The following is a 25,338-nucleotide window of genomic DNA, read 5'->3' as shown; positions in this document are numbered from 1 at the left end:
ATTTACATTATTTGTACAGTATGAATGATTTGCTTTGGTACCTGCTCAAACTTAAGCTCTCCTTTGTCTGCCTGTCTATGCTTCTCCTGCAGTAGCTTCTCCCCCCTCGCTCACATGCGTAAGTGCTATGCTCAGTCACCCAGTGCCTGAGCTCAGATCTTACCAAAATTAGGGTGAATTTACGACTGTGCGCTATGTGCTTCGAATATTGTGTGTAGTTTTTTGTTTTATACAGTTGGCAGTCAGGCATCAGTAACAAAATCACCAGGCTCACAGCAGACAGATTCACAAGAAATTAATTTGGGCTTAGAAGGAATAAAACAAATAGAATCCTTAATTAAGCTTGTGTTAGATTGCAAAATGGTCCCAGATGAAACAGTCTTAACAACACGAAATGCACAGTTCTTTGAACCCAGAGGAAACAATTATTCTCAAAACAAACACTCCTTTGATTCTCATGGACAGGAGCTCTGGGGTTCATAATACTAGCTTTAGCAGTCTTGGTGAAAACATTCTGTGTATTCCCTGACACGAAAGGCGGAGGAACGAAGTCTTTCTCACTCATCCCAGCTGGGCGTCCACAAGGGAAGTTGGACTCCTGTTGGAGCCGGGGGTGCCGATCGCACTTACGTCGCGTCTCAGTGGAGGAGGGAGCGGAGGTGCTGGACCGCGACGGGGAAAAACTCTGACGTGGCTGCTCCAGCTGTGGTGTGGATACTCTGGGAGAGCCGGGTGGTAAGATGATAATCCCCAACATCCTGTAGAACGCCTGTGCAGGTGTGAGCTGGCTGCCCGTGGGCTCATAGTAATCATAGTAATGGGGCCGGCCGACTGCAGTCCCAGGAAAACCAGTCTCATTTACAGCAGTCATTCCCTCACTTGCTGCACAGAAAACAGAACCAGAAAAAATAGTCCTTGTGTCAGAGTCAGTGTTCTTTTCACTCACCACAGCCAGCAGTTCTAAAGTCCCAATATCCGGCTGTGGGGTGATGCACCGGCGGCACAAACGTCGCTTCCTTCTCGGAGACGGCTCTGACAGGCCGGGTAATTCCACATCTGGCAGTTCTCTAGAACACGTCCTCTGTTGAGGCGAGCAGGCAAGCGGTAGTGGCGAGGGGGTGAAGTTGGAGTATGAAATCTCGTACGAGCAGGTGCAGTGAGTCCAATAGCCAGGGGTGACCGGAAATAAGCTGCTGTAGCCTGCCTTCCAGAGTGCAGAGAAATCCCTCTCCCTCATGCTCCAGCCATAGGTTGACTAACCTGGAAGCAGAGTCAATTATAACCTCCTGAAGCTCCTTGGGAGGGGCGAATGCCACTGGATCCATAATCTGGCTGGTCCGTACTGTCACGGAGAGTGAGAAGAGCTGTGAGGAAAAATAAAGGAGGATCCAAGTGCAGGCACTCACTGAGATGATTGAAGATAAAGCACACAGTGAAAAATGGCAAAACCGAATAAAAGCTAAACTAAACTGGGACAAAACTAAAACTACAAAGCAGCAAACCAGAACATGAAGGTATGTAGACAAAAGGTACATGATAGTGTGACGGCCAGTGGGCTGGCCTTGTGTTTTTCTTTTTCTTTTACCTGTTTCTTGCAGGTGGGTGGAGCTGACCCAATTATTGATGCAGCACACCTGAGAGGCCAGTCCCAGTGTATATAAAGACACCTTGACTGAACCAGCAGGGCGCTGGCTTTGGGCTCTGGCTCTCTCTGTCTGGCACACATGTTCATTTGGAAGTTTCAGTTATGGCTGTTATGTCCTTTAAATTGTCTTTAAGTTGCTTTACTTTATTTTTATTAAATATGACTTACAGCCTTTAAAAGCCTGTGTGTGGTCTCCCACTTGATTGTCACTTCCTATGAGCCGGGTTGTGACAATAGTGACAGCAGGGAAAACACACAGTAGATTCACAGATGGACCAGCGACTACAACAAAAGAAGACACGACTTAAATACACACAGAAGAACACAGGGAGATAACACACAGGTGGGGAACACAGCTGGAAGTATTAAGGGCTAACAAGACGGGGGAGAAGTAAAACTGAACACGCTGACATCACACATGAACATGAACCTTCAAAGTAAAACAGGAAACAGGACACACTTTACTAAGACACGGACTAGACAGAGAGACAGACTAGACACTGAACTAAACCTACACTAAACATGAGAAACAACCCTAAGAACTAATCCCTCACCAGAATAACTAAAACATAGATTTATCATAATAATCAAAGCACCAGAGAAACCAAGAACAATTCATAATGCCAATATAAACCAAAACATAAGAACTCAAAATACTGGGTCAAAACTGACCCAGAACCGTGACAGCAAGTAGGGGTGGAACTGGGAGCCGCTTCCTCTGCTTTGGCCTGCCTCGTATTCCAAGCCAGCTGCCTCCTCTGACTACTTGGCCAGGTGAATCCTCTGCCAATATCTCTTTATATCTCTGTTCATTGTGGCACTGTCATTATGACTGTGTGAACTTTAGCTCTGCATCTCCCTTCTCCAAGTCCCCCAGCAAATTTGTATCTCATGGAGATTTGTACTTTTTGTGATTTCCTTGTTCATTTCGGTTTTTGTTGCTGTGTATTTTGAACTTTCAGACATAAATGCTAAATGAGGTTGACTCCTGCCCCCCATAGTCCCAGACTTTCTTTAAAACTTCTCCACAACAAACATCAGAGCAAAGCCAACATTGCATCTGTAGAGCTCTTTCTCAGCATGAAGCCATACTATTGCTCACTGTTCATCACCATCCATCCATCCATCTTCATCCACTTTATCCGGGGCCGGGTCGTGGGGGCAGCAGCCTAAGCAAAGAGGCCCAGACCTCCCTCTCCCCAGCCACCTCCTCCAGCTTATCTGGGGGAACAACAAGGCATTCCCAGGCCAGCCGAGAGATATAATCTCTCCAGCGTGTCCTGGGTCTGCCCCGGGGCCTCCTCCCGGTTGGACATGCCTGGAACACCTCACCCAGGAGGCGCCCAGGGGGCATCCTTGTCAGATGCCCGAACCACCTCAGCTGGCTCCTTTCGATGTGGAGCAGCAGCTGCTCTACTCTGAGCCCCTCCCGGATGGCCGAACTTCTCACCCTATCTCTAAGGGAGAGGCCAGCCACCCTTCGGAGGAAGCTCATTTCTGCCGCTTGTATCCGTGATCTCGTTCTTTCGGTCACTACCCACAGCTCGTGGGCATAGGTGAGGGTAGGGACGTAGATCGACCGGTAAATTGAGAGCTTCACTTTTACACTCAGCTCCCTCTTCACCACGACGGACCGGTGCAGCGTCCGCATCACTGCAGCCGCTGCACCAATCCGTCTGTCGATCTCCGGCTCCCTTCTCCCATCACTCGCGAACAAGACCCCGAGATACTTGAACTCCTCCACTTGGGGCAGGAACTCATCCCCGACCCGGCACTCCACCCTTTTCCAGCTGAGAACCATGGCCTCAGATTTGGAGGTACTGATCCTCATTCCCGCTGCTTCACCACCTTTTGTCTTAACCTAGCTTCAACAACTTTCCCACATCTTCACTTATTAGTCCTTTATTTATCCAGGTAAAAATCTCATTTACATTAAAATCTCATTACCAAGAGAGACCTGGCATCAAGGCAGCAAAAGTCAAAAACACATGCATCACAATAACAATTAAAAAAATACAACATTCTGTACAAACATGAAACATATACAATAACAGATCAGGAAGGCTGGCTCTGTGGTCAGCATAAATCTAGACACTGATGACAATGGAAGAGAAGAGTGTCACGGTTTGCCGGGGCAAGCCGTGTGGAATTGTAGAAAGGACCAAAAAGGCGGCAGCTCTGGTGCAGGTGAGTGTTTATTTACAGGGGTGGGTAAGTACAAACAGCAATGGTGGCAAAACATGAAACTGGAAACCTAAACTGGGTAAACTAACAAGACAAACCAGAAAGGAGGATGCAGGGAGGTCCGGGGAAATACATACGGAGAGACGCAGGGAGACCGAGGGGAAACAACACAGACGAACCAGCAACTACCATGACAGAAGACACAACTTAAATACACTCAGAGAACACAGGGAGATTACACACAGGTGGGGAACACAGCTGGGAGTGATTACGTGACGAGACTAGGGAGGCAAACTGAAAACACTCACATAAGACGCAGACCTTCACAATAAAACAGGAAACACATACACGCAATGACATAACCCACCAACGTAACACAGACTGGGGGACACAGAACATAGGAACATGAACCATGAAACAGAGGAGTACAAACACTCAAGGCAACCAAAACCACAGAACACTAATAAACTAAACATAAACACGGAGTCGCAGACTCCAGACCATGACAAAGAGGACACTACAAAAACGGCTAGACATTATGGACAATGTTGGGTATCCTCTGCATATAGTCATAAACAACCAGAGGAGTCTCCTCAGCGAACGATTGCATCTCCCATAATCTTAGACCAACTGTCATGGTCCCGAGTCCGTGGACTCAGTGATTTTGTGTTTGGTGTATTTATTGTTGTTATTATTATTATCATTATTATTTTTATTATTATTATTTATTATTATTATTATTTGTGGGCTTTTTTGGGATGGTTTGTGTTTTGGGGTTTTGGATACTGGGTTTCTGAGTTTGTGCTCCCTCTATTGGTCCCTGGTGTTAGTGTTCCCCTGTCTCGTCAGGTTAATCAGGTCCAGCTGTGTCTCCCACCTGTGTGTGATTTCCCAGTGTCCCTCTGTGTATTTAAAGTGTGTGTCTGACTCTGTTCCTCGTTGCGTCGTCTGTATTCATCCTCTGTGTTCATTCCCTGTGTTTCTCTGCATTACTCCGTCATCTCCGTGAATCCACTGCGTGTTCTCCCTGCTGTCCTCCCTTTGTGTTCAGGTTTGTTGTTCTATGGTTTAGTTTCTCACAGTTTAGTTTATCCTTAGTTCTGTTTTGCCATCCCCACTGTATTCTGTTTTCATAATAAACTACGCTCACATCTCAGTAAGTGCTGCCTTCAAGTCCTCTTTTCCACACAACACACGGCTGCTGCCCCAGTCGTGACACCAACAGACTCCTTTGTCCCACTCTGCACTTATGTGTAATTGTCCTCAGCTGTGCTCATCGTGTGTTCCCACGTCCCTCATTGCCTTCTGTGTATTTATGTCATCCCTCATGCTGTTCCCTAGTGTACCTCTCTGTGAAGTTTATATTTTCCCAGTCTAGTTTAGTATCTCTCCTTTGAGTTAATAAATAAATCAATCCTTACGTTGGGTGAGTGCTGAGTGTTTGTATATGTGTGCATGAGGGTGGGAATGCATGTTTGTGTCTGTGTGTGCCTGTTTGTCTGTGTCTATATGTCAGGTCGGGTCTTAGACTCCACCTCTCTGGGAACTCCCAGGCCCTCCAAGGCCTATCTCCCCTCACCACACTCCCTGCCAGTGACTGATGCCCTCAGGGGTCGGTGCATTGGCGGTTCTTGGTGTCCGGGGCTGGGCGCTCAGGTATGTACCAGCTCACTCCTGGTGGCTACTTGGCGGGGCCTGGCGCCTGTTGCTCGGTCAGGCCTCCTCCGGGGTGCGGGGGGCCCTCAGGCTCGGTTCACTCTGGCACAGCTGGCTGCCAGCAGAGCCGCACCCCCCTCTAGCTTCTGCTCGGCGGCTACTGGGTGACGCCTCGTCTGGGTATCCTCAGCCCTTCCCATGAGGGTGGCACGGATGCCCCTCCGGTAGTCCTCCTTGGGCTCTCGCACTCTGAGTCCTCTGGAATGTCTGGGGCCTGGATCTCTTCCATGCCTGCTTCATGCCCTGGGGGACGGGGCTATGGCTCGCTACATCCTCTTGCAGACCATTACATGTGGAAACCATTTGAATACAAGCGCGCTGATCCACACAGGTATGCACACGGGTGTTCACTGTTCGTAGACTTAAATTACACCTTTCTTGGCTGCTACTTCAAAGCACATTGTGCGCTGTCTGTCCTGCGTGCTGCACAACAACATTGAATATTTAGTATTTACTGCTGTTTACACTTAGCTAGATTAATGCGATGGTGTTGTGTTTAGTACGTTGCTTTGGGTTTTTTTGCTTGTTTTCTATTCTTTCTCCCTCAACAGGTGATCCAGGAGATTTTATTGTATTTTATTTTATTTTATTTTTTAAATTTTATTTTTTATTTTTTTCCCCTTTCTCACTGTCCCTCTCCCCTTCTGTTTTTCTTTTCCTTCCTCTTTCTCTCTCCCTTTCCTATCCCTCACTCATGTCTGTCCCGTCTTTAACAACTGAAAATAAAATAAAATAAATAATAAAAACTGGTAATGTCAGGTAATGAGTTGGAATAAAGTTGAATAAAACCTTGAAACACAGAGATGGATGATATTTTATACTTATTGCTTTATAAACAGTCAAAGCAAACGGGGTCATTTTTGAGCCCAGAGGACAACAGATGTGATTATTTGCTGCCAGTAAAAAACTTGAAGTAGTTTAAAAACAGCTTTCTAAATTAACGTTGACATAAACCCGTCCGTGATCATCTGTTAAAGCAACCGACTCTGGTTGTGAAACAATAATCACAATAACTGATGATTTAATTTATTTTTTACCCAAAAACAAAGAAAAAAAATCATTTTTATGAGGTTTTTATCAGACTTAAGATTAAAAAAATGGTTTGATGTAAATAAATTATCTTTGAATCTGACAAAAACGAAATTCATGATATTTGGCAATCGTGTAAAGGAGGAAGAAGTCATTATGTCCATTAATGGAGAATTGATTGAAAGAGTTATTGAATCTCGCTTTTTTGGGTGTAATAGTAGATGAAAATTTGACGTGGAAATCACATATTGAGTATATTAGAAAGAAGATGGTTAAAAACATTTATATTTTGGGAAATGTAAGAGATTTATTAGACTACAAAGCAATGCGCATTTTATATTTTTCATTGTTTTTCTCATACTTAGTTACTGTGTCGAAGTTTGGGGGAATACATATGAGAATACTATAAAACCTCTAAACTTATTACAGAAGAAAGTGATACGAATGATTCTGTCATGGTCCTGGGTCGAGTGACCCAGTGTTTGAGTTTTATGTATCTTTTGTATTTATTTGTGCTTTAGCTTAGTAGGGGGAGACAACAAGACTAAACAGCAATCTAGAAATTAACTAGGTGAACTAAGCTAAGGCACAAATAAATACAAAAGATACATAAAACTCAAACACTGGGCCTTTTGTTGTGGGCAGTCTGAGGTACACCTGTGCACTACTCATGATGTCAGATCAGCATCCTGATGTGGCACACCTGTGAGGTGGGATGGATTATCTCAATATAGCAGATGTGCCCACTACCACACATTTGGACTGATTTGTGACCACTGTTTGGGAGGGATGGTTATATTGTGTATCTGGAATGAATTTTAGGTCTCTACGTCCATCCCATGGGGAATGGGAGCAAAAACAAAAGTGTTGCGTTTATATTTTTGTTCAGTGTAAATAAAAGTTGGAAATATTTGCAAACAATAGACACAATACACACATTCAAATACTGTACTTTAGTTTTAAATTTTAATAAAGCATTACTATTTTCTACTCCAAGGCATTACTTTTGAGATTATTATATATTTTTGAAAATATAGCATAATGATAATACTAGTTATTGTAAACTTTACAAACCACCCAGCAGTATGTAAAGTCAAATTATAAAATACAAGTAAATAACAATTGCAGAACAGAATGTCAGTGTAATGAACACACACTTCGTTTTGACAAAGCACACTGCTTAGGTAAATGATCTGAGTAGTTGTTCATCACTGAGCAATTTGTTAATATGTGTTTCGAGCCAAATAAATGACAGGGAGAGAGAGAGTGATGTCAGAACACATCATACTATAACCTCCCGGGAGCGGATGGAGGGGGTCAGTCGTTGAGATGCGCATGCGCAGACAGAGTGTGCGAGCGGCAGGCCTTGACCTTTTGGGGGAAAAAAACCTCACGGACGGTGACAGCGAAACGGATAACAGTCTTCAGTACCTGCTGGCAGGGCCGTGCAGAGAGGTTTAAAGGGGCGGGTGCTCAAAGTTAAAAAGGGGCACATTGAACCAGGCTGAATAACAACAACACACATTCATCAAGAATCTAATATGGGCAACAAGGCAAAGCAAACGTAGCCAATGTTTTACCTGATGGGTGCAATGTTGCTATTGAGGGTTTGCTGTGGATAGTGCTGGAGGGCAGGGCTGTGTTGATCTGAGACTGTAAACATTAAAAAGCCCATAGGAGAGATGGTAGCTGATTAAACAAGTATCATGAGATAATAACAAAATGCAAAGATTGGTGACAGCACTTGGAACCATAAGGCAACAAAAAACTGTGAGAAATAATTTAGGCTCCGCCTGTGAATCACTCTTTGCTTCTCTTCTTTCTTCCATCCCATCACTCTATATCACTCTCCACTTGCTGTCTATCTGAGAACAAGGCACAACTTGCTATTGCAATAAACTATAATTTAATTATCCACACCTAACAACTCTTGCACTTAATCTATAATAAAATGATGACAGAAAAATGTTATAGCACTGCCTTTAGTAGCCTCACACAGCTTCTACTGTTTCCTCCTCATGTCCTTACCAGGCATGTCTGGACAATGTTATATCATGAGTAGGGATGGGCACCGGTTCTGACATAAACGGTAGTAACCAGACCGAAAAGCAGCGCACATTTCGGTGCTTTATTTCGGTGCTTTTTTTTCCTGAGCTGTGATACACTTCTAGCCAATCATTTTACGTTTCCGAGGATAGTAGGCAGGTCCAGGTACGTACGTTCTTTTAGAGCAGAGCTACAGATTAAAAATGCCCAAGCCGAAGCGGTCAAAAGTCTGGCTGTACTTCACAGCAAAATATGCAAACTCAGCAGCAACAAGTGCTTTAAGCTGATACTGTGATACTGTCAAAGGAGGTAACACCTCAAATCTGATGAAACACCTGGCGACGCATAGCGTTTTTTTAAAAGCCGAGAAATGCTCCGTATTTGATAGCTTGCTGCGAGACCTCACACCGAGCACATCTACTGTGGGTGTGGTGCCTGTTATCGGAGCAACATGTTAGCAACATCCCCCAAAAACCCGAAGAGGAGAGTCCTGGCCCCTAGCCCTGCCAGTGTAGCAGAAATGATGAGGATGATGATGCAGCAGTAGCCATTCTTCTCTGCGTGAGTAGCTTAATGTTGTTCGTGTGTAATTTACGTTGAGTAGGCTAACCACGTTATTACATTAATGCATGTAAGGTGAACTAGCAAACATCATCATAGCTACATGCGGCTGTCTTCTTGTTTGATGGCAGGTACTCCCTTCACCCTGGCCAAAAAGGCTAAAATGACCAAAGAAAAAGAGGGAAACAGCTAAACATGAGAGGTTTTTGGACAAAGTTTGTGTTTTTTCCATTGTTTAAGCACTGCTTCCAGCCAAGAGTGATACCATATATGCCCCATAGCTGCAGAAAAGGCTAACATTGTTATGTTTTTACAAAAACCAGCTGAACATGAGAGGTTTTTGGACCAATTTTGTGTTCTCCATTCTTTAAGCACCGGTTTGAGCACCGTTTGAGCACCGGCACCGTTTCAAAAGTACCGATTTGGCACCGGTATCGGATAAAACCTAAACGATACCCATCCCTAATCATGAGTAATATATATTTTTTTTAAATCCATCTAAATAAAACACACACATGCACGCACACACAGTGAGATTTTAGACCTTCTTCAGAATACTGTATATACTATGGGCATCACGGTGCTGATCCAGAATCCTTACATTATTATTTATTACTAGAGCTACAATAAAATAAAATACTATATACAATGTATATAGTATTTTATTTTAATTTTATTCTATTCTATTGTGTACAGTATCTCATAGATATATTATTCCAGTTCCAATTTCTCTAATTTCTCTATGCAACTTTGCACTGTCCACTGCTGTAATAAAACAAATTTCCCACACGTGGGACTAATAAAGGTTATCTTATCTTATTTTATCTTGTCTTATCTTATCACAAGAAGAAAGCTTAAAAAAAATCACTATTATTTGATTATTAAAATGTTACTGTGTGTCTTGCTTTGTTTTTTTTAAAAAAAAAAACAACAAAAACGTAATTTTCTATTTTTCTCCCTTTTAATCATTGTCTCTTATTTGTTTAGTTATACATACTCTTCCACTTTATTATAATTTTGCACTACAATTGTACAACGTCTCCTCCATGTATAATATTTGCTGTTATTGTTCCAGTTGAAATAAAGCTAGAGGGGGGAAAAAATAAACAAAAAACAAACAATCAGCCAATCACGAGTTTTGGAGCTCGGCGATTGGCTGATTTAATGCGTGATTGGAGCATGCATCTTATTGCTCCGAACTAACAGACGTTTCCAGCCACTCCGTTTCGCTGTTTTTCTCAAAGGCTTTGCATTTGAAGAGGAACAAACAGCAGCTAGGGTGGAACATTTTCACCTGACACATACCTGACAGCAACTTTTCTTACTGGCAGAGCTGTTAGCGGACACGCCTGTGCATCAAAGCTCCCGACCGGACAGAGAAGGGCGCTGGAGAAGCACGCGGGACTGCGGTCCACTAAACCCGGCGAGAAAGGGAAAGAAGTAGGAACCTTGTTATTTATAAATTTCTTATTGTCTGTGGGGGTTCTGGTAGTGTTAGCATAACCGCTCTCGCTGATATTTTTCACCTGTTAGGTAAGCTAACTTTTTTCTTTTTCGTCAGTCTGTGAGCAGAAACCAGATTTAACCAGTTTGAAGACACAAATTTCACCTCTTAACTTTATTGTCCGTTGTTCTTTCGACACATGGTGCTTGTTTAGATTTTCTCCTAATTAAACCGCTGGTAACATGGATAGGTTTATGCACGTAACAAAGTAATGTCATTGTAATATTACAGTCCTTAACTGTTAATGACGGAAAGCAGCGGTGAAAGCCCAGAGGCCTCTAGCTGAATTTGATCTCACATTTTGCTGCTAAATAAGATTATTAGGCCTTAATACTCTGAACAGCTCCCAAACCTGAGTTGGCCTGTATCTCACTGCTGTTAATGAAGACCAAAGGTCTTTCGCTCGCTAAATGTTGACTTCAAATTAGAGTCTGAGTTGTTGTTAATGTTTATCCTTCTGTTTTTAAACTGACATTTTAGTTTTAGTGTTATCAACAAAAAATGCATGTCCTGCTTCAGCAACAGTGAGTTAGAAGCTCTTCTCCTACTGGGTACTCCCGCTATTCTGTTTTCAGTTGTCAATGTTTTTTGTCCCTCCAGATTTTCCACTTATTTCTGTGTTCAAGGGTGTAGATTTGGTTTTGGCATTGGTGGGGACAGATGATTCAACCACCGAACCCTGCCCTGTTTCTTTGTTTTTCCTTTTTGTCTCAGCTTCTTGATAAATAAAAAAAAAGGGAGAAATATACTTGCCTACATATGCTATTCTACATGCTTTTAAACCATTTAATTCATAGTTTAATATGTGAATTATAAAATGTTAAATTACTATTAAACAAATGTAGCCGCAGCGTCACGTCGCGTGACTTGTTACGTACAGCACAAGTGCCAAGCCGCACGTGTGTTTGTTTGGGAAGCGGCCAGCGGGTAATGGAGCCAGTGCGTAATGGAGGAAATGAGTGTGCTGACTAGAAAAATCAACCGAGCGTGACCGAAGAGAAAACAGATGATGGTTCCAATGCCGGAGAGATTGTCGAACGGAAGAGCCATAGAAGTTCCGTAGTGTGAAGGTATTTCGGCTATTTCAAGTCTGACAAAAAACAGAGTAGCGTGCACTGTAAATTGTGCCGAAAGCAAGTCTGGAAATACAATAAACTGGTGCATGCGTCACACTGTGCGCCACGTTATTGTTTCGGTGAAATGAATTTCTACAATACAGTTACTGTTAATTCTACTCTCTGCAGTGTTTAAATGCTTACATATACACACAGTTACTGTCCGTCCACACAGACGACTCGGTTCTGCTTCTATGCCCCAGCTTTGTTTACTTTTTCCCACCGAGGCTTCTAGACTTCTGATTGGCCAACATTTCTGCACGGTTAGGAATCTAGCGCCACCTGCTGCTTTGGCATGTTCATAGCAGCGTTTTCCTTCATTTCTGCCTTTATGTGTGGACGGGATTATTTTTTAAAACGAAAACGGAAAATCTCTGTTTTCAAAAATACCTGTGTACGTGTGGACGTAGCCTCAGTCTCTGACTGGAAGCGCTAATTCGTCATTCGGCTTTTGTCAGACTAAAGTAACTGTTAAAACTGTTTAAAAAGCTCAGCTATACAACAAGGAGAGATTGAGAATTTCCTTTTAGTTCTCAGTTTATTTGATATTGACAAAAGTTAGTCAGTTTTGTCTGTTCTTCTGTAAAACAAACTAAGATTTATTTTTAGAATTTATATTTTGTTTCTAAGTGGAATTGACAAATTAGGCTGTTTCGTTTGTTCTATTTTGAAACTTAAACGCTTTAGCGGCTGCCTTTTGTGTAGTTTGCAATATTTGCCTTTATTTATCTGAAAAAGTCTCATGTTCCTTAAGTACATCTACCCTGTTGAACTTATTATGGGAAATAAATATTTAAATAAAAACAAGCTGCTGATTATTTCACATTTTACTTGTGAGCAACGGCACATTTAAATCTTACAAATATAGTTATTTGGCTTATATCGTGATATATATCGTTATCGCCTGAAATGAAAAAAACATATCGTGATATGAAAAAATCTCATATCGCCCAGCTCTACTTCAGCCATATTCCATATAAATCAGGTATCATACAAAAATAAAAATAGCTTCAAATACAGTCACGACAATAAAAGAATATGACTTTAAGGACTTAACAACATTACTTCAGTTATAGTACACCAACATCTCTTATATACATTAGCACTAAGGGAACACTGAATGACCTGGTGGGTTTTGTCCATAAAACTACTCATAGCTATGTAAACTTTAAATATCTGCTCGTTTTTTTTAAGACATCACACAGTTGCAAAAGTGCTCTGACGTTTTCGGAGACCCACCAGCTCGATAGCTAGAGGTCTTTCGCTACTCAGGTTAAACATGATATATAAGTCACTCAGATCATTTAAAAATGTTATTGTTTGGCTTTTTTCAGTGTGTTAGTTGTTCCTCAGTAAATTGGTTTGGCTGAGATTAAAGTTAGAGTTTTTACACAGATGAATAAATGTCAAACAGAGAACTGATTAAACAGAAGTGTGAGATGGTAGAGAATTTACACCAGTATCCTGTTATATTTTACATAGAAAGAACAGATGGCAGAATTTATTAAACTCCACCGAGTCCACCAATCTGCAAATTTCATTGAAAGTTTAACAAATTCAAATTCAAATTTTATTTGTCACGTACACAGTCATACACAGTACGATATGTAGTGAAATGCTTGGACAACTGCTCGTGACCTAAAGAAAACAAAAAAGGAAAAGGCTATGAATAAGATAGGAAATAAATATGAAAAATTAAAAAGGGTAAATTTAACTAGGAAGGAATAAAATATAAATTAAGGTTAAAAATGAAATAACTGTACAACACAAATTAGAATGAAGGGTAAATTTAACTGGGAAGAATAAGATAAAGATAAATATATAAATTAAAGTTGAAAATAAAATAACTGTACAACAAAATACACAATACACAATATAGAACTATATAAGAATGTATGAAGAAATCTAAATATAAATAAATATATACACAATAACAGCAGCTGTACAAGTATTAACCGGAAATGAAGAATATAGTGACCAGTGTTGTGCAAAACCAAAGTCCAGAAAGTCCAGTGTGTGTGTAAGAACCATATGTGTGGGTCAGTACTGTGTGGTGGTGTGATTGAGAGACCGTATCGCCTGCGGGAAGAAGCTCCTCCTCAGTCTCTCTGTGTTGGTCTTCAGGGAGCGGAATCGCTTTCCTGACCTCAACAGAGAGAACAGTCTGTTGTTGGGATGGCTGAGGTCCTTCACGATCTTCCTGGCCTTGGTCCAGCACCGCCTGCTGTAGATTGAGTGCAGGTCAGGGAGCTCGGAGCGGATGGTGCACTCAGCTGACCGCACAACCCTCTGTAGAGCTCGTCTGTCCTGCATGGTGCTGTTCCCGAACCAGGTTAAGATGTTTCCCGCCAGGATGCTCTCTATGGTGCACGAGTAAAAGTTCCTGAGCACCTTGGAGGGCAGTTGGAAGTCTCTCAAGCGTCTGAGGTGGTAGAGACGCTGTCGGGCCTTTTTCACCACGGTGTTGATGTGACAGGACCATGACAGGTCCTGCGTGATGTGAACTCCGAGGTATTTGAAGCTGTCCACTCTCTCCACTGGGCACTCGTTGATGACGGGGGTCTGGTAGTTCCTCTCCTGCTTAGTGCTGAAGTCCACTATCAGCTCCTTTGTCTTACTGACGTTTAGAAGGAGGTTGTTCCTCTGGCACCAGTACTCCAGATTCCTAATCTCCTTCAGGTAGGCCGTCTCGTTGTTATCAGAGATCAGGCCCACCACGACGGTGTCGTCAGCAAACTTGATGATGGTGGTGGAGCTGGTAGTGGCCACACAGTCATATGTGTACAAAGAGTACAGCAGGGGGCTCAGAACACACCCCTGGGGGGCTCCAGTGCTGAGAGTGGTGGAGGCTGAGACATGTCCGCCCATCCTTACTGCCTGTGGTCTGCCAGTTAGGAAGTTGGAGATCCACTGACACATAGATGAGCTGAGTCCCAGATGCTCCAGCTTGGTGGTGAGTGTGGAGGGAATTATGGTGTTAAATGCAGAGCTGTAGTCTATGAAGAGCATTGATAGGTTTGTAACATAAACCTATTCGCTGGAACGTTAAGGACAATCTGCTACGCAGCAAAAGCAAGACTCAAGGCACCAAAGTTCTCTGGTTACTCATGCATGAGGGAGACCTGGCTGGAGCCAAGCGTCGTTCCACCACTTGACCACTGTCAGACTCTCAGCCAGGTTTCCCCACAGCACTCCTTTTATTGTGGTTACATGAATATGCATAGGGTCATTAACATATAACATCTTACATAGGTATACATGTGAACAAAGAATACTGTGTGTGTGTGTGTGTGTGTGTGTGTGTGTGTGTGTGTGTCAAAGGTCATATAACAACATGAAAGCACGAAGGCAATCATCCTTGGTCAGGAAGAGGGTAGACTAGACCCCCCCCGGTAAGGAAGTCCAGCAGTTCATCTAAACAGAAAAGCACTTAGACTAAAACAAATGTAGCTACGTTAATCCTACCATAAAACAATAAAACAAGATGCGACCTCTTCCCATGCCCCCAAGATGCAGGTGTGCATTCCAGTGTGGAATACACACCAAGCCTCTGTAGCCTGTTAAAGATCACACAACTTATCACTACACAATTGATTATACACCTCTAAGCATATATGATTAAATGTTTCCTAATACAAATGACAATAATAAACTCTAAACCCAACATCACCACCCTGTATTGTCATTTTTTAAGGCTATACAGCGTATATATATCTTCAGCTCTACACCACTTGTCAACATTTTCAGTGCAGGCTTCATTTCATACACACATATTAGCCGTAGCATCCATGTCACTCTGCTGCAACAGTATGTAATTGGTAAAGGTGTTAGCAATCATTCTATTCACCATCGATCTTACACATGGCAAAATGCAACCTGTAAACAAGCAAAGCAATGCCAATAATGTAAGAATGGGAGTCAAAAACCGTAAGAACATATTCCACCATGGTCCAGATGTCAACCAGGCTATCCAGCCTTGTGACGCGTCTCCTCCTGATGTGTGGTCTGCCACATATTTCTGCAGAGCAGTTAAGTTCTGCAGTGCCTCATAGATGTCTCCTCCAGTCGTATATCCATCCGGAATAAACGTACAACACGTCTCTCCAATCAGCTTACACACTCCTCCTTGTGATGCTGTTATCAAGTCTAGGGTCAGCCTGTTTTGCAGTACCATCGTTCTGATGGCCTGTTGCTCCTCCGCTAAGGCTGTTCCCAGAGTCTTAGTGAGATTAATGTGTCGCAGTAGGGCATATCGGTTGATCTCCACATGATCCCGCACCTCTGCAACGCCGATGTTTGGGATCAAACTTTGGAAGAACTTAGCCCCTCCACTCCAAATGCGGAATTCTCACGGCACTCCAGTGTCTACTGTCACTCCAAACGAGTCAGGTGAGGCTAAATTCACCTCACGCTTCTGTCGGTTGCTAGGGTGATGTTCAACTCTGTCCATGAAGAAGACATGATCGGATAATTTCACCACGGCACACAATCCTCCCCATCCCTCAGGGAGTGATAGATAGGCTTTATGTCCACACAGGAAATACCAATCAGCCAAAACTCTTGTTCCTTTACTGCTCGGCACCGTCCTTGAACATCCTGTCCACTTCTGACTCTTTGCCTTTACTGGTATCCTGTAAGCCCGGTTGGACTTGCATTCAGTCCTCCTTAATGTCAAGTTCTCAGCGCACTTTGCATCGGTCAAGCATTTCATACACCTGCTCTCATCCTCTGGAGGGCAGTAGGTGTATATGTATCCACATAAGTGAAGCGGCAACTCCCCCACTGACAATGATCCATTGTTCATCACACACAACGGCAATTGGGCTGTATTCAGCTTGTTCAGCAATATTATGTCCGGCAGTGGGTCTGACACTTGAGGCCAGGCCAATAAGTCAGTTTGCTCAGAACAATTCATGTTTAGAAGTGGTGACTTACTCCAGGTGATGTTCAGAGGTGTACTGTAATTGGCCTGGGACCAGAGGACTCTGTTGCCAGGATGAGTTGCTAAGCCCAACAGACACCAACTCCTGTCCTTTGATATGCTGTACGGCCACAGTCCAGATGTATATGCGGATAACGGCATATGAGCACACACATAGCAGTCTGTCCTATTGTTCAAGTGAGCAGTTGTATTCATAAACTGCCACCAAAAGTTTGTAGAATAGCCATGAGGGTATTGGGTGTGGTTTCCTTGAACATACAGGGTCTCCACAGCTGACCATGATGACATCAAAGCCATTACACCCAGCAGGGTAGACAACACTTTACCAGCCATTCTGATGAGTACCTGTGGCTCAGTTGGTTTCTTCACCGGATTGAGACGAGGGGCCCTGGAGGCTTTCCCCCCCCTTTGTACCCGGTCTTCCTGCCACTTACTCCGAGCTGGCCTGGATGTGTGTCACCTTCTTGCAGTGGCTTTGGTGTACCCAGGTGGGTCGTTCTGCAATTTTCACAGCTGTCGGTGTTGTCAGCAGAGCCTGGTATGGTCCGTCCCACCGTGGCTTTGACCAGCACTTCCTCTTTATGACCTTTATCAGCACCCAGTCCCCTGGCTTCAGACGTTCTTCCTGTACAGAAACAGAATCATCTGGCAGATTATTTGCACTCATGACTTCTTTGCTTTTCAGCATTTTAATCATCCAGTCTGCTAGTGTGTTTTCTTCTTCTGCTTTATCATTATCATTACAGAACACTGGAACTCTAAATGGCCTGCCATATATTATTTCAAAAGGCGTTAGGCCATTATCAGTTGGCGTGATTCTCATATACATTTTCACTAGCTCAATGCAGTCTACCCATGTTCTGCCTGTTTCCTCCATTGTTTTCCTGAGTCTCAGCTTTACTGTGCCATTAGTCCTTTCAACCAGCCCTGCACTCTGGGGGTGATATGAGCAGTGCGTTTTCAGTGTTATCCCCAGATGTTGTGACATTTTCTCAATTACTTCATTCACAAAATGAGGACCATTGTCACTGTAAATAGTCTGGGGGATCCCATGCTCTGGGATCACATTTTTGCATATTACTTTAGCCACTGAAATAGCATCTGCTTTCTTAGTGGGGACAACTTCTACCCACTTTGAGAACGGGCACACAATCACCAGGCAGTACCTGTAGGTGTTACAGTTAGACAACTCAATGAAATCCATATGGATTACTTCAAATGGGTAGCTGGGTCTGGGAAACCTTCCTCGTTTTGGTCTAAGGTTCCCCTGAGCATTATGTTTACAACATATCAAACATGCTTTACAAAAATGTTTTGAATAAGCATTGAATCCCAGTGTGAAAAACTGCCGTTCAACTGCTGCTACCATTTGAGTTGTCGAGACGTGGCAGAGTCCATGACTCAAAATTGCAGCAGTCCTATATAGGTTCTTAGGCAATATAGGTTTATCACAAAGATAGTAGACATCACCTCTCAGGCTTGCTCCTTTAGTGAGCCACAGCTGTTTCTCAGCTGGAGGTGAGTGTGACTGCATGTCTGCCAGCACATCATGTGTGATGGGCATAGTTTGCTCCTGTGCCGCCAGAATATGAACCCCATGTGTTCCAAGGGCTGCTTCCTTTGCAATTTTGTCTGCAAAGGCGTTGCCCAGTACAATGGGGTCAGTGCCACGTGTGTGTGCTGCACATTTGCAAACTGCAACTTTACTAGGCAGTAAGACTGCTTTCAACAGGGCCTGCAACAATGTCGCATGCTCCACAGGTTTCCCTGTTGAAGTTGTCATGCCTCGTCTTGACCACTGAGCGGCAAAGAAATGAAGTGTAGCATATGCATACTGACTGTCTGTATATATAGTCACTGCCTGCCCTTCAGCTGCTTTACAGGCTTCCGTCAGAGCCACTATCTCAGCTGCTTGGGCAGACATGGAATGTGATAACTGCCCAGCACGGATGACCTGCACATCATCCACAACAGCAAAGCCTGTTTTAGTCTTTCCCTCCGCTGTTTTAAAACTGGAACCATCAACAAACCAAATCTTGCCCTCAGTGAGTGGTATGTCCGTTAAATCACTTCTAGGTTTACACTGTGTTTCCACATGCTCACTACACACATGTGGTGTACCCTCCTCCTCTGTGGGCAACAATGTAGAGGGATTCAAAGTAGTACACCGCTTAATAGTTATGTGTGGCTGGGAGAGCAACAGTGACATTAAAGACAAGTGTCTGGCAGGTGACAAGAATGTCATTTTAGTCTGCAGCAATAAAACATCAACCTCATGTGGGACCAGCAGGGTCAAAGGGTGAAACAAAACAATTTCACCAGAACACTTTACGGCTTCAGCGGCTGCACACACAGATCGCACACAGTGAGGTAAGGCACAAGCCACAGGATCCAGCCTCTTAGAATAATAAGCTACTGGCTTCATGCCACCTCCACATTTTTGTGCTAACATGGATGTCATAAAATGTCCTTTACAGTCAACAGTTTGAACAAAAGGCTTGTTATAATCTGGAAGCCCTAGAACCGATGCTCCTGTCAGCATCTGTTTCAGCGTGCACAAAGCTTGCTCCCCCTCAGGGGTCCAACTTAAACTTTCTGACATAGCCAAAGGCTTACTGTACATCATATCTAATAATGGCTGCGCAATTTCAGAGTAATGGGGCATCCACGATCGACAGAAATTTAGCAACCCTAGGAATTGCATCATGTGTTTCTTTGTCACTGGCCTAGGTGCTGCCAAGATAGCTGTTTTCCTCTCTGGGTGTATGCTTTTCCCTGCTGCACTAAGCAGATGTCCTAAAAATTTCACTTCTGTCTTTACCCACTGTAGCTTTGAAAGTGAGGCCTTATTACCTGTCTCAGCTAAGTGAGTCAGCAATGCCAATGATATGTCTTTGCAGTTCTTCTCTGAATTGGATGCAATTAAAATGTCATCGACATATACCAACATCTGTGAATGTGATGGAATCACAAAATCAGACAGACAATTTGTAATATTCTGTGTGAAAATTGTAGGACTATCACAAAAACCTTGCGGCAGTCTGGTGTATGTGTATTTTTTGCCTTGATACGTGAAACCAAACCAGCCTTGCGAATTCTCATGTACTGGTATGGAAAAGAAAGCATTACTTAAATCTACCACGGTGAAGTGTGTCATGTCTGGTTTAAGCTGATTTAATAAGGTGTGGGGGTCGGGGACGCATGGAGCTATACTCTCCACTGCTTGATTTACAGCTCTTAAATCTTGAATCATGCGCCACGACTGTGAATCAGCCTTTCTAACTGGGAAGATGGGTGTGTTACATGCTGCTTGTGGAGCTTCAACTAGTATCCCTGCCTTAATCATATCCTCTATTACTGGTTTAATGCCTTCTACTGCATCAGGCTTTAAGGGATATTGTTTCACTCTTGGCCTAAAAGACGTTTTGGGTTTTATAACTACTGGACTCGCTGTTGTTATTAACCCCACATCAGTCTTCCCAGTAGACCAGAGCTTCTCTGGGACCTGTTTAAGCTCCGGGTGATCTTTGACATCTACAACATATCATTCTGCTGTGTCATTCTCACTCCCCTTTAAATGTGTTTGTGGTGTAGTGTGTGTCACCCATCCCAGCTTTTTACGAAAGATGCTGTGCTGGATGTCTGTCTCCCAACCCCCTCCAGCTTGCTGCCACATTCTAACACTCTCCCCCTGTCTCACCAAAGATGCTAAGTCTGTCCACTCGGCTGTGACACTCTTTGTCAGTGAAATGTGTGGTGTTTGCCCTGTAAAGAGTTGTTGTGCAGCTTCAGAAAGGATCACACTACATCCAGCCATGGTTTCACCATCAGTATATATCGCTTTTATGGTGATTCTCTGTGGCCCTAATTTCAGCACTTTATCTGTGTAGGCCTCATCAGGCCCAGGCATGGTCTTAAATCTCAGTGTGACATGCAAATCATCTGGTGGCTGTATGTCATGGCTAGTTGTCAACATTTCCTCAGCTGCAGCTAACAGTTTACAGTTTATTTGATCAGGTCTGGAGGCCGACAGGTCAAGTGTCCAGTAATAATGCAAATCCCCACTGCCCTGATGAACCATTGTCTCAGCAGTTTCACCTTTTCCTGCAGCTATCATCCCAATGGATGTTGGAATTATTGAAATTCCAAGTTTCATCATCATATCTCTTCCCAAGAGGTTCACCGGACAAGTTGGGCACATTACAACTGAACTCTGAACTGCCTCTCCTGTGGTAGGATCTCTAATCCAGACTGGTTTAGAGATTCTATGCTGATTTAACTGACCATTTGCAGACTTCACATAAATTGTGCCATTTGAAGGGTCAACTCCTGACACATGATCTTTTAAAACAGTTTTATCTGCACCTGAATCACACAGAAATTGAACAGTTTTGCCTTGCACAGTTAACGTGCGAACTGGTTTTACTTCTTTCCCTGACAGATTTAACAATACTTCAGTCAAATCTAGAGTCTGAAACACAGGCTGTTGTAAATTCTGGCAAAGTAAGGGATCATTTGTACATGTATGTGTGTTAGCAGTGTCAACAGGTGCTAGTCATTTATTATAATAAGGGTTTCTTGGATCAGGGCGTTTATACTCTTCAGGCATGCGATCAGGACACTCCCTTGCGTGATGGCCCATTTCCCCACATGCATAGCACTTATCATCTCTTTTACCACGGTTATCCTGGGGTCGCCATGGGCCTCTACCTCTCCTATTCCTGCCTCTGTTTTGCCCTCTTCCAGCCTGTCCCTGAAACAAAATTTCATCTACTAAAAAGGCAGCGGCCTCAGTGTTTTGTGACTTCTTTTTTTTATTTTTAATAACTTCCTGTGCATGGCGGGCCCAGTTCATGCATTCAACGGACCCATCAGTGTTCTGATTGACATTTTGTTTCCTGATGAGAGCAGCAATGCGTGGATGGAAACCATTCATCAAAGCATGTTTTAACTGCTGCTGATATGGGCTGGCCTTCTCTGCACTCTCTTCAAGGCCACTATGTTCTTTGAAAACTTCCTCTATTCTTGCCCTGAACTCATGAACATCCTCTCCTTCCTTCTGAATGCATTGGGCAATTTTGTTGTAATCTACAGAAGCTTTAAAGGTATTTCTAAGACGCTCATAAACCCCGTCAACTTGGCCTCTTAAATTTGCATGGCCATAGGGTAGGACGGTATTACCATCCCTCCCTGTGTAGGTGCCTCGCACCCGAGCCCAGTTATATGTGAGACACTTCTTAAAGGTGGCTTCTGTTTCCTGACCGTTTAAACGATACGAGGAGCAGAGTTGCTTGTGTCGGGCGATAAATTCATCAACATTAGTCAACGGGTTTCCTAAATCTTTACATGCCTCTGCACATTCAGATTCAGTCCATGGCCTGTAAACACAAATAACACGGCTTCGGTCATCCTCAACACCAAAATGGGGATTCGCGACCTCCACCATGGGAAAGGTATCATGGAAAGGGGAGGCAGGCATAGCAGATGCACTCGCCTCATGGCTTTTAGATTTGGATCTAGTGTTATAAGGACTTAAATATTTTGCTGCGGCATCCCCAAACTCCAGCCGTACTCTGTCCTCCTCCTCTCTCTCTCTCTTCTCCTGCTCCTGCTTTTCTTCCTCCTCTCTGACCTCTCTCTCTCTCTCTAATGCTGCTCTACGCTGTTGGTCCTTTAACGTCAGCACCACTGAAGTAGACCGCACCGTTTCATCTTCAGGTTTCACAGCTAATGCCTGCAAAGCTGCTCTCTTTGCATTCACTGCCTCCTGTCTTTTCTGCGCCTGCTCTAACCACAATTTAGCGGACGCCAGTTGTAACTCTCGCTCCTGTTTCAATTTCCCTGTCGCACAGGCTGCTTTCACTGTCAACTGGTCTACTAACATTTGACATTGTCCTACAACCAATTTACCTTCAAAATCATATTTCTTGCGCCAATGTCCTAAATACTTTGCGCTACCGGGAGCGAATTTCATCATAAACTTCTCGTCACCCTCTGGCACACTCTTGGTAGCTTGGGAACCCATAATAACAACAACAACAACAACAACAACAACAACAACAACAACAACAACAACAACTGCTGACATCACAGACCACGTGCTCTGCTCTGCACGCACTCATACAAACACACTCACACAACAACAAAAAATTAACACGAAATAGGCCTATCGTCCAGCACAAATGGACTCCGCGGAACTTCTCAACACCCCACTGAGCGGTGGAGGACTCACTACAGTACCCCACACAGCGGTCTGTATTTCGCCCCACTAAGACGGCGAACCAAAAAAAGTTCGAACTGCGCAACTCTGCGACTTAATGCTTCTGTACAAAAAAACCCCACTGAGCGGCTTTGTACATCGCCCCACTTAGACGGCGAATTTTAGCCCCACTAAGCGGCCACGGACAACACCCCACTGAGCGGTGAAGACGTAATTATAGCTATAAACTCTTTTTTTTTTTTTTTTTCTTACTTGGAGTTGCTTATTGCGTGTAGCGTCAGTCCCGAATCCCATCAATCGCCATCCATCGAGGAGAAAAAAACAGACGGCTAATCCACCGGCCCGATGACGAATTCTCACGCCTCAGGACTTTGTTGCAGGACCTCTATAAGTCCTGGCTGACGTCAGTCTTTCGGTGTGTCTCTTTTCCCCTCGGTGAACGTCGACTCCAGGGATCCGGCTCTCGAAGGACCAATTAATGATAGGTTTGTAACATAAACCTATTCGCTGGAACGTTAAGGACAATCTGCTACGCAGCAAAAGCAAGACTCAAGGCACCAAAGTTCTCTGGTTACTCATGCATGAGGGAGACCTGGCTGGAGCCAAGCGTCGTTCCACCACTTGACCACTGTCAGACTCTCAGCCAGGTTTCCCCACAGCACTCCTTTTATTGTGGTTACATGAATATGCATAGGGTCATTAACATATAAAATCTTACATAGGTATACATGTGAACAAAGAATACTGTGTGTGTGTGTGTGTGTGTGTGTGTGTGTGTGTGTGTGTGTGTGTGTGTCAAAGGTCATATAACAACATGAAAGCACGAAGGCAATCATCCTTGGTCAGGAAGAGGGTAGACTAGACCCCCCCGGTAAGGAAGTCCAGCAGTTCATCTAAACAGAAAAGCACTTAGACTAAAACAAATGTAGCTACGTTAATCCTACCATAAAACAATAAAACAAGATGCGACCTCTTCCCATGCCCCCAAGATGCAGGTGTGCATTCCAGTGTGGAATACACACCAAGCCTCTGTAGCCTGTTAAAGATCACACAACTTATCACTACACAATTGATTATACACCTCTAAGCATATATGATTAAATGTTTCCTAATACAAATGACAATAATAAACTCTAAACCCAACAAGCATTTTAACATAATTCCCCCTTCTAGTGTCCAAGTGAGTGAGTGATGTGTGGAGGAGATGAGAGATGGCATCGTCTGTGGAACGATTTGGACGGTAAGCGAACTGTAGTGGGTCCAGTGTGTCTGGTAGTGAAGAAATGATGAAGTCTCTGACCAGGCGTTCAAAGCACTTCATCACTACTGAGGTGAGGGCTACAGGGCGATAGTCATTGAGAGAAGCAGGGTGGGGTTTCTTCGGGACAGGAACAATGATGGACTCTTTGAAGCATGTGGGGATCACCGACTGAGATAAAGAGATGTTGAATATCTCAGTGAACACAGGAGCTAGCTGGTATGCGCAGTCTCTTAGGATACGACCTGGGATGCTGTCTGGTCCTGCTGCTTTCCTGGTGTTCACTCTCTTGAAGGCTCTCCTTACTTCATGCTCGGAGATGACGAGCACGTTTCCAGTGCTGGCAGTATCTTCCTGTCTGCAGCCGTTAGCGCCGCTAACACTAGCATTGTTGGAGACCTTAGCTGCAGCCTCGAAGCGAGCATAGAAAGTGTTCAGCTCGTCTGCCAGAGTCACGGCCGCGTTCGTCATACCGGTTGTTGGTGCTTTATAGTCCGTTATTGTCCTTAGTCCCCGCCACAGGCTCCTAGAGTCACTCTGTTGGAGTTGTGAATCTAGTTTCCTCCCGTAGCGCTGCTTCGCCTCTTTCACCGCCCTCCGCACGTTATATGACGCGGCTTTGTACGGGTCCATGTCCCCCGTCATGAGTCCCGTGTTGTAGGCAGCGGTGCGGGATCTCAGAGCGTCGCGGATGGTTTTATCCACCCACGGCTTCTGGTTGGGAAACGTTGTGATAGTCTTTGTCTCCACGGTATCATCCGCTAGTTTCCCGATGAATCCCACAACCGCTTCCGTAAACACGTTGACGTCATAGTCGGAGCTGTTTCTGAACATGCCCCAGTCTGCGTCATCGAGTGCGTCCTGTAACGCGGCCACCGATTGATCCGTCCAGCGTGCGACCTTCCTCTGAACCGGAACTTCCTGTTTCAGCCTTTGTTTGTATTTTGGGATGAGGAAGATGGCGGCGTGATCAGATTTGCCAAACGGGGGGCGGGATTGTGCCTTGTAGCCGTCCTTGACCGTAGTGTAGCAGTGGTCCAGTGTCCTTTCACCCCTGGTGGGGCAGGTGATGTGTTGATAAAAGTTCGGCGCTGCGCGTTTGAGGTTGGCGCTATTAA

At 44.0% G+C, this 25,338-nt stretch overlaps 1 pseudogene; it reads right to left on the bottom strand.

Moving 5' to 3' along the window:
- Positions 1 to 14,807: 14,807 nt before the first annotated feature.
- Positions 14,808 to 24,101, bottom strand: LOC146640437 (uncharacterized; annotated as a pseudogene).
- Between the last annotated feature and the right edge of the window lie 1,237 nt (positions 24,102 to 25,338).

The sequence above is a fragment of the Rhamphochromis longiceps genome, unplaced genomic scaffold (assembly GCF_057381845.1).
Source record: "Rhamphochromis longiceps isolate RC_006_pf unplaced genomic scaffold, R_longiceps_female_GT1.1 unmapped_scaffold_7, whole genome shotgun sequence".
Classification (NCBI taxonomy): Eukaryota; Metazoa; Chordata; class Actinopteri; order Cichliformes; family Cichlidae; genus Rhamphochromis; species Rhamphochromis longiceps.
The sequence above is the reverse complement of the archived record's forward strand: the minus strand, read 5'-3'. Positions and strand labels throughout refer to the sequence as shown.